The following is a 9,013-nucleotide window of genomic DNA, read 5'->3' as shown; positions in this document are numbered from 1 at the left end:
CTGCATTGTCCAGTTTTAGCAAGAACCCTGCTACGTCAGTTTAACCAGATTGTCCACAATCAATATCTGATCAACACTGGTATCTGATCAGGCTCCTCATCTTCTACCATTCACCAGGTGATGTCTCATCACCCTGGCCTGCCTTCAGCAAGAATCCTTTAGGTCGGTGTAGCCAGAATCCCCCTTATCCGTGATGCTTCCTCTTACTAATTTTCCATCCAATGACCACTCCCTCCACTCTTCTTCTCGGCTATAAAGTCTCACTTTTCCTTGCTGTTTTCAGGGTTGAGCCCAATCTCTCTCCCCGACTGGAGAACATCACGGCTGTGGTCCCTACACCTATCTCAATGATCCTAAATGAAGTCTCCCTTACTATTTTTAATAAATATCACGATTAATTTTTTCTTTAACATTATCTCCTATTCCGACCCCTCCCACCCGAGACACGCTCACACCCTGGCGTCTGCCATGTCTAATTCTGGAAGAGACAGTACGGGGCCATCTGCCATACAACCTTCCTCTCAGCCCTTGCTTCTAAAGTCACAGGGCATTGATGGTCCAGATTCAAATTTTTCTTAAATGAAACCACAGCCACACACTGCCCAGTGTGTTTTTATTACCATAGTGTTGAAAGAAATATACAGAGATTCATTGAGGCACATATAGGAACTGGAGAAACACATGGAATCACCACGCATGAAATCACTTAGAAGGAAGCTGCAAGACATTATGTGCCTATTAAATAATGGAAAATGAAATGTGCATTTTAAAAATAAGCCTTTCACCAAGACAAATGAGATCATCTTCTTGGAAAGAGCTCAGCCAGGAGTGGAAGAAATCCCACCCTCCTTGTTCATGTCTTTGCATCTGAGGCTGTTAAGAGGCCAGGGGCCAAGGTTTCTAACATGCATTCACCAGGGGTACAGGGTTGGTACTACTTTTGATTCTCAGAGAGGATGAAAGAGAAGTCCAGAGAATTTTGTTTCTCAGTCTGTCTTTCTCACCCTCTTCTAGCATCTGAAGTATCTAGACACTGCCCTTAACTGTGCTTAACATGTGGTCCAGACAAATGAAAACCAATCAGTGCCTTATTTCCTTGCTTTTTAAATTCAGGGATTCTAATGTTGTCTTTGAAAGAAAGTAGAACAGGCACAGAGAGGGGAATACTTATTCATCCACACAACCTTCTAGAGAAACAGTGGTGGGCCAGTCTAAAGCCTGGTGGAAGAGAAAGAATGGTAGGAGCCATGAAGAGGGAGGATGAAGCAAAGATGGCCGACGCGACCGTGGGACAGAGCGAGAATGCGGTCCCACTAACACAAGTGGGTAAACTGGAGGCAGGCGTGGTGGCACAAGCCTGTAACCCCAGCTACTGTGCAGGCTGGGAAGATCCATGAGTCCAGGAGTCGAAGACCAGCCTGGGCAACATAGAGAGATCTTGTCTCAAAACCAAGCACGAAATGGGTCGTTTTGCGATGAGGAATATATTTCAGTTTGAGATTTGAGGTGAATATGGAATGCCCATGTAAAAACCTTCTGACAGAAAATGGGAGTGTGGGAGTTGATTCTTCATGAGATTTTGGAACTGGTGATTTAAATTTAAAAGGTGCCGATTCAGATAAGTCATTTAAAAGCCAAGCTTCCACAAGGAAGTGAGTGTGAAAGGGGAACACCCGAAGGTACAGAGCCTCACAGGATCCTGGCTGTGAGGACACAGAAAAAATGAAGAAATTAAAAAAATAATAATAATAAAGTAACTTGCAACTCCAAAAAAATAATGATAATAATAATAAAATAAAGGAGATGACATGAGAAGTGCCATGCAGCCCAGAGTTTTGTTGGGATGGACTAGAGAGAGATTTGAACTCTGGTCTGTTTGAATCTGAAGTCCATGCTTTTCCCACCACTACTTCTAAAACAAACACACATCCCCTCGACCCAAACCCTCCCTCCTCTTGGGCTCCAAAGGCTTTCAGAAGTGCAGTTACCTTCTAGGTCTTCAGAAAAGGGGTCTGATTCAAGGCTACAGAGAGGAGATGGAGAGGGCCAGTAGCTAAGACCCAGAGAGAAGCCAACTCTGCAGGGGAGTGAAGCAGATACTCTGGTCTAGAGCCACAACACCAAAAGGTGGTGCAACCTGGGTCTCTCTGAGGCTGAAGGCAAGTTCTGTCCATGGTCCTATACTGCTAGGGGGAGAATGTTCTGAAGAAGGGATACCCACTTGTTACTGAAGCGTCAGGGAGGCTTTAGATGCTGATGAATGGCTTGAATGTGCTCGAAGATTACCAGTGACTTTCAAAAGTACAGATATGGATAAGGATGTAGGGAAGAACGGCTTTATGGATGGCTCCATCCAGCATCTTGACCACAAGGAGCAGGAGCTTGGTCTGTGGGGGGCTGAGTGGGCGCTGGAATGAGGCAAGACGTTTGATTAAGGAGGATCAGGGCGCCCGGAAGGTCAGCGTGTGAAGGAGGCGCTGGCAACGCGGAGTTACCTGCAGTTTCAGAGAAGCAACGGCCCAGCGGACCACCCAGGCTTGAGGCAGCAGCGGAAACCACCCGGTTTGCTGCGATACCATGGAAGGAGGCGGGGAAGCGGCAACAAAACCACTGGGGGGTTGGCCGGCTTTTCCGGAGCCGGCGGAGCAGGTTACTCACACGCGGATTCGGCAGGCGTCCCGCTAACTGGTTTGAACCCTCTGTCTCCGTATTTAAATGTGGATCCACGATACCTCGTGCAGGATACAGATGAGTTTATTTTACCTACTGGAGCTAATAAAACCCGGGGCAGATTTGAGCTGGCCTTCTTTACGATTGGAGGATGTTGCATGACAGGGGCTGCATTTGGTGCAATGAACGGTCTTCGGCTAGGATTGAAGGAAACCCAGAACATGGCCTGGTCCAAACCAAGAAATGTACAGATTTTGAATATGGTGACTAGGCAAGGGGCACTTTGGGCTAATACTCTAGGTTCTCTGGCTTTGCTCTATAATGCATTTGGTGTCATTATTGAGAAAACACGAGGTGCAGAAGATGACCTAAACACAGTAGCAGCCGGAACTATGACAGGCATGTTATATAAATGTACAGGTGGTCTTCGGGGGATAGCACGAGGTGGCCTGACAGGACTAACACTTACCAGCCTTTATACACTACATAATAACTGGGAGCACATGAAAGGCTCCTTGTTCCAGCAGTCACTCTGAAGATTTTGCCAGCTCATGTATAGAGGACACTTCACTAGACATCTAGACCATTTTGTAAGTCAGACTGGAGTTATTCTCTCTTCTACCCTATAATTAGTTTGAAAAATCAGAGATTTTGATTTGCTGTGATGAAAATCTTGGATGGTTGACTAAGACTGGCACTTGTTCCAGCTATTAGTGAGTTGAAGCCAAAGCCCTTTGGTGACTCACTGAGCAACGTGGTTCTCTTCTCCTTTGGAGAAGATCTTGCACGTATCTATTCTTCTCCCCAATGAACTAGAAAACCACTTACTCCCAGAATTCAGTTTGTGCTTGTCAGTACTGTATCACCAAGTCTGTTCGTTTAATGATCCAAAACTGTAATGCTGCACTGTATTCCAAATAAAGGGTAAAAACAGAACCAAAGTTACAACTTCAAAAAAAAAAAGAGGAGCAAGGACACCTGTTTAAAAGCGGAGCACAGTCTACGGCCATACCACCCTGAACGCACCCAGTCTTGTCAACTATGCAGGGTCAGGCCTCATTAGTACTTGGATGGGAGACTGCCTGAATAGCGGGTGCTGTAGGCTTTAAAAAATGCATAATGAGCTCCTTGAGACTGAGTTTAAGATGGGAAGATACATTCAATTCAGTCCACTACCATGGAGGGTCTTCTATGAGCCAGGCGCAGTGATAAAGTAAATGCTGGAGATACAGCCGTGAGTTTGATGCAGTTCCTGCTACTAGGAGCGGCAGCGTGGGGGAGGCGGAATGAGGCAGCTGTAGAACAGACCACTGTGATACGGATGAGCGAGTGCTCTTGCTGCCAGCTGTGGCAGGTTGATTGCATATGACCCTACCCTTCTCCTGGCCTGTGCGGTAGTTCCTGCCCTATCACTTTGGACTGCCTCCCCTTTGACTCTGGGACCAGCCGTGGGACTTGCTTTGATTTGGTCAATGGGACACAACTGGAGGATTGGAAAGCCTCATTCTTGTTCTCAACCACGTCCATGAGAACGTAGCAGGCTAACCTGACCAGAGTACAAGAGGGACACGCAGTTCAGTCACCCTGATGGCCCCGTGCCCGCTGATTGCTGACTGTGACTGAATCCAAGTCCAGAATGGTCCTGCTGAGACCCCCAATCCCTGACCCATGGGCCTAGGAGCTAAATAGATGCCTATTGTTCTAAGCCATGGAATTCTGATGTTGTTTTGATGCAGGGTTGTGTGGCAATAGATAACGGATACACTATTTGAACAGAAGAGAGCATTGTTTCAGTTTATTTTGGGGTTATGGGGATGACAAAAAAGTGAAAAAAAAAAAAGAGAGAGAGATTGAGAGAAGGGATTCAAGGCTGCACAAAGAAGAGCCTGGGGCAGCAGAGCCCCCATGCATCTGTACAAATAAGGACAACAGTACATGGCGTGTGAGGCTGGGCAGGAGGTAGAGGAGGGGACTCAGGCATGAGGCTGGGCAGAGGTAGAGGAGGGGACTCAGGCATGAGGCTGGGCAGGAGGATGGCTTCTTGGGGATAATGAAGAGAAGCCATCCTCGTGGATGGGAGAGAGAAGCTGAAGCGACTGCATGGAGGACCAGCTTTGAGCAGATGGCGCTGTCTCCAAAGGCGGCCCCAATAAAGCAGCTGTTGTTCTTGGAGCACTGACTGGGAGCCAGGCCTTTCTCCTGCTTCCTGTGTGACCCTCCCAAGAGCCCAAGAGTCGGAGGCATCATCACGCCCACGTTCCAGATGAAGAAAGTGAACCGCAAGAAGCCAGGCAGCTTGCCCATGTCACCCAGTGCACGCATGACAGACAGCACCAGAGCAGGAAAGGAGGGCCCAGGCCAATCTGGAGCCTCCATTTCTAGAGGAAAGTCCTGGAGAGGGGACACTGGGGATGGTACAGGGGCTTAGGAAGGATACAAGTGACCAGACAACATGGAAAATGAGGCTAGGCTTCCCTAAGAAAGAGATCAGGGGCTGCAAAGCCTTGACCACACCTCTCTCCAGCTCTGCTCAGCAGCCAGAGGCAGGAGCATGTGGTCAGTGGGAGAGTCAGGGCGTGAGACATTCACATTAAGCTTTAGCAGGGGACCCCAGCAGCCAAGGGATTTCAGATGGGAGGAAAGACACAGATGGGGAAGGAAAGAAACCGGGAAATCTAGGAGAGGTGGAGGACCTGCCAATTGAAAGAAGGTGAACCAAGGGTCTCAGAAGAGCCAAGTGGGTATGGGGGAGGGGACAAGGCCCCAAACAAGGATGATGTGGGCAGAGGGGACTTCTGTACCATGGGACGGTTTAAGGCCCCTGCCTACTACCAATGCTGTCCAAGTCACAGGAGGGCTGTCATGGCAAACTGTATGGCTGTCTACAAGTACCAGGGACAATGACTCCCCAGCATCCCACTCCCGGGGCCAGGTGACAGCGGCATCAAGACACAGGCAATTTGTCTTTTCAAGAACATTGCAAGATTTTTTGCGATGATGGAAATGGGAAAATCCATCCAAGACGTAATTATGTCCATGTGGTGGAAAAGCACTCATTCCGTTCATTTTCCTCTGAAACTTGGCTCCTTCTCTTCCTGTGACTCGCCCAGGCCCAGGCCAGGCGGATGGAAAAGCCAGTGTCAGTGACGTGGGAGTCATTCATGGCACAGGGCTTAGGAACCTGCATGCTCTGGGAGAGCTCGTTCATCTTGTCCAGGGAAAATATTGCCTCTGTCCACAGGAAGAACTGGGTTCCGGCAGCTGGGGAGGCTGCTTGCAACTGACAGGGTATTAACTGCGAAGCCTTTGGGTGGGAAAATAAAACTCCCCACCTCTCATGCCAAATCAACATTTAAATTGGGGCCAGGTGTGGTGGCTGGGCACAGTGGCTCACGCCTATAATCCCAGCACTTTGGGAGGCCAAGGCAGGCAGATCACTTGAGGCTCAGTTCAAAACCAGCCTGGCCAACATGGTGAAACCCCATCTCTACTAAAAATACAAATATTAGCCGGGCATGGTGGTGCGCATCTGCAATCCCAACTACTCAGAAGGCTAAGAGGAGAATCACTTTAACCCAGGAGGCGGAGGTTGCAGTGAGCCAAGATCGCCCCACTGCACTCCAGCCTGGGCAAAGAGTGAGACTCCATCTCAAAATAAACAAACAAGCAAATAGGCAGGCCTTTTTTAAAAGACGGAGAAGAGTTGGCCCAGAAGAAGCAAAGCATATACCAAAATACAAGCTGTCCAACAGCGTGAGCCCTTCGGAGCAGCAGCAGCCCCGGGGTGCGCAGTCCAGCCCAGTGGACCGAGGGCGGGTTTGACCTGGATTTCCAGAAACAGCCTGTGGTGAGGTCTGCTCACGGGGACCTTTATCTCCGGAAAAGCCTAGGGAGTGCACGCTTCAGATCACTTGCCTCTAGAGATTCAAGAACTTCTTTTTCTATCTCCACATCCCGGTGGCTAACCTTGGTGGCCTGGTCAGGGTCTTCCCCCGAAAAGGTTAGAGGTGCCTGGGGCAAGAGGGTGAGAAGTCAAAGGCTTCCATCACGGGAGATTTGTTGCCTACCTCACCCAGTTCATTTGACTGAATTCCCCAAGACCCAAACTGCCAGTTTACTGATTTCTGACCTGGCCTAAAGATATTACTGGGCTCAGAGAGATAGCAGACAAAACTGTCTGTGTACCTAGAAGACAGCATCATGGACTGTGATATGTCACAGGTAGTGTCTTTTTCCTCCAGCAAATGGGCCCCGAGGCTTGGGCAGCAGCCACCCCGATATGGTGCCAAAATCAGACCAGATCCCGCCCAGTAACAGGGTCCTGGAGATGCTGAGCCAGCCTTACATCCTTCCCCTCCACAGAGACGCCCGGAGCCTCTGGACAGGGAGCCAAAGGAAACAGTTCCAACAGAGCATCTGCCTCCAATTAGGAAGAGCACAGCACTTTGGAGAACAAGTTTTCTTCCACAAGCCAGGGAGGGAACACATGTGGGATCCAACAGGAGCCCCATCCTGGCTTCCCCTCCCAGTCACACTGCCAGGCGCCGGGCAGGACTCGGACGTGGCTTTGCCTCTGCAGCATAGAGACCACGGAGGGACTGACAGGAGCACCATTTAGAACTCCAGAAGGCTGTGACAGTCAGAATCTCAGCAGTCCCTCTGTAGAGTGGTTCTTATTTTTCTGAATCAGGGACCCTTTTGAGAATCTGGCGAAAAAAGTTAAGAGTCTGTTCCTCCAGAACATGCACAGACACGCAAGAACCTCCGTGTCATTTCAGAGCGTCCGTAGACTCCCTGACAGCCGGGACTGCAGGTTAGCTCCAGTCTCCTCTGTCTCCCTGGAGCAGATGAGGCATGGCTAATAAAATGCAGAGCAGGACCGGACTCCAGAACTCCCAACCCAGAGCCTTTTTATCTCTCCACACTGCCTCCATGTGCCTGATAGATTTCAGAGCCTTTGGAGAACCTTGGAGAATGGAAACTTCCTTGTGTTGATTCTAACCTGACTTCATCCACCCCTGAATCAAGAACCCCAGTCAGGTCCCCTGCCACCCCTCACACTTTAAAGGCTTGCATTCACGGCTTGAAGTCCCACCCCCCTGGGAGGGTGGCTCAGGGTCAGCCAGGTATCGGATGCCAGCAGGCTTGTCTAGGAGCTGCTGCCTCCGAGAAGGCACTGGGCTTGGAGAGAGAGCAAAAGGTCTCATCCTCAAGGTCTCATCTCTGCCAGGCCATGGGGACCCAAAAAAGTCACATAGTAAACAGAATGGGTATTTTTCAGGCCCAAAATAGCCTGAACTAAACTCATGAAACTGACTTATTAGGTCAGCTGTATTCGCCGGGGGAATCATGCTCTTCTTTTCTCTAGCTATACTACCTATGAAATTCCTCTTCCTTTTTTTTGACAATATGTCCACCATTCCCTAAAGCCTGCTTTTTAGGGGCAACGACTCACTTTCTGGTACTAAATGTCCAGCTCAGGCCCGGCTAGCTTCTGGGTGTCCACTTTGCACTCCAGGCAGTGGAAGTGTCAGCGGTCCCCACTGTGGTCTCTCTTGCTGCCCTGCCACAGAGACAGCCCCAGACAGACCCCCACACCATATGGGGTTTTCAAGGATGTACAGAGGGAGGACATGAATTGCCGGAGCCACCTGGCAGCAGCGAGGCCAGCAGAAGTGATGCCTACCAGGTGCCAGACACTGCTCTAGAGAGCGGACATTCTACAAGCCTGGCAGAGTCCTGACTCTCAAGGAGCTCATAGTTTAATGGATGTGCAAGGGAAGGATGCGTTTATCTGGCAGCCGGAAGGTGAATGTGCTTTGTAAAATGACTCGATTGGTAAGACCACAGAGAGCAGAGATGGCTATCTATGTCGATTTTTATTACAGTTTAATCTAGAAAATTCAAAAATAGCTACATGAGTCACCAGTCAGGAGATGCGTTTCAGGGTAGATGGCAGTTTGCTGAGCAAAGGACCAGGAGGCTATGGGGAGAACGGACACGTTGTAACCCTAGTCCCTGGAGGGCATTAAACCTCTATCCCTGTTTCTAATTTGCTTTTGCTACATAAGACAGACATTGACACAACAAAACTGTAAACAACTCTCTAAGCTACAGGAACAGCTGTCGCCAAGTTTCAGGGGACGGAAGGAGCAGCAGAGTTTGCTTTTGGGCTGCTTTGATAATGAGTTTCCTGGTAATAACAAACAGCACAGGTGAGGCTTGTTATTCCTTTTGTCCTCATACCAACCGTATGACATAGAACTACTGTTTTACCCGTATTGCAGATGAGGAACTTGGGAAAGAGAAAAGTTAAGTAACATGTCTCATGTGACTTACTAAT

The 9,013-nt window shown here is 49.1% G+C and overlaps 1 pseudogene across 1 annotated transcript; it reads left to right on the top strand.

Moving 5' to 3' along the window:
* The first annotated feature begins 2,435 nt into the window (after positions 1-2,435).
* On the top strand, positions 2,436-3,624 carry LOC116526088 (annotated as a pseudogene). The gene has a single exon (XR_004257961.1). The product of XR_004257961.1 is annotated as a mitochondrial import inner membrane translocase subunit Tim23 pseudogene (transcript).
* The last annotated feature ends 5,389 nt before the right edge of the window (positions 3,625-9,013 follow it).

This window comes from Sapajus apella, unplaced genomic scaffold, assembly GCF_009761245.1.
Source record: "Sapajus apella isolate SASKATOON/1434 unplaced genomic scaffold, GSC_monkey_1.0 scaffold49, whole genome shotgun sequence".
NCBI lineage: Eukaryota > Metazoa > Chordata > Mammalia > Primates > Cebidae > Sapajus > Sapajus apella.
This window is presented reverse-complemented; position numbering and strand designations above follow the sequence as displayed.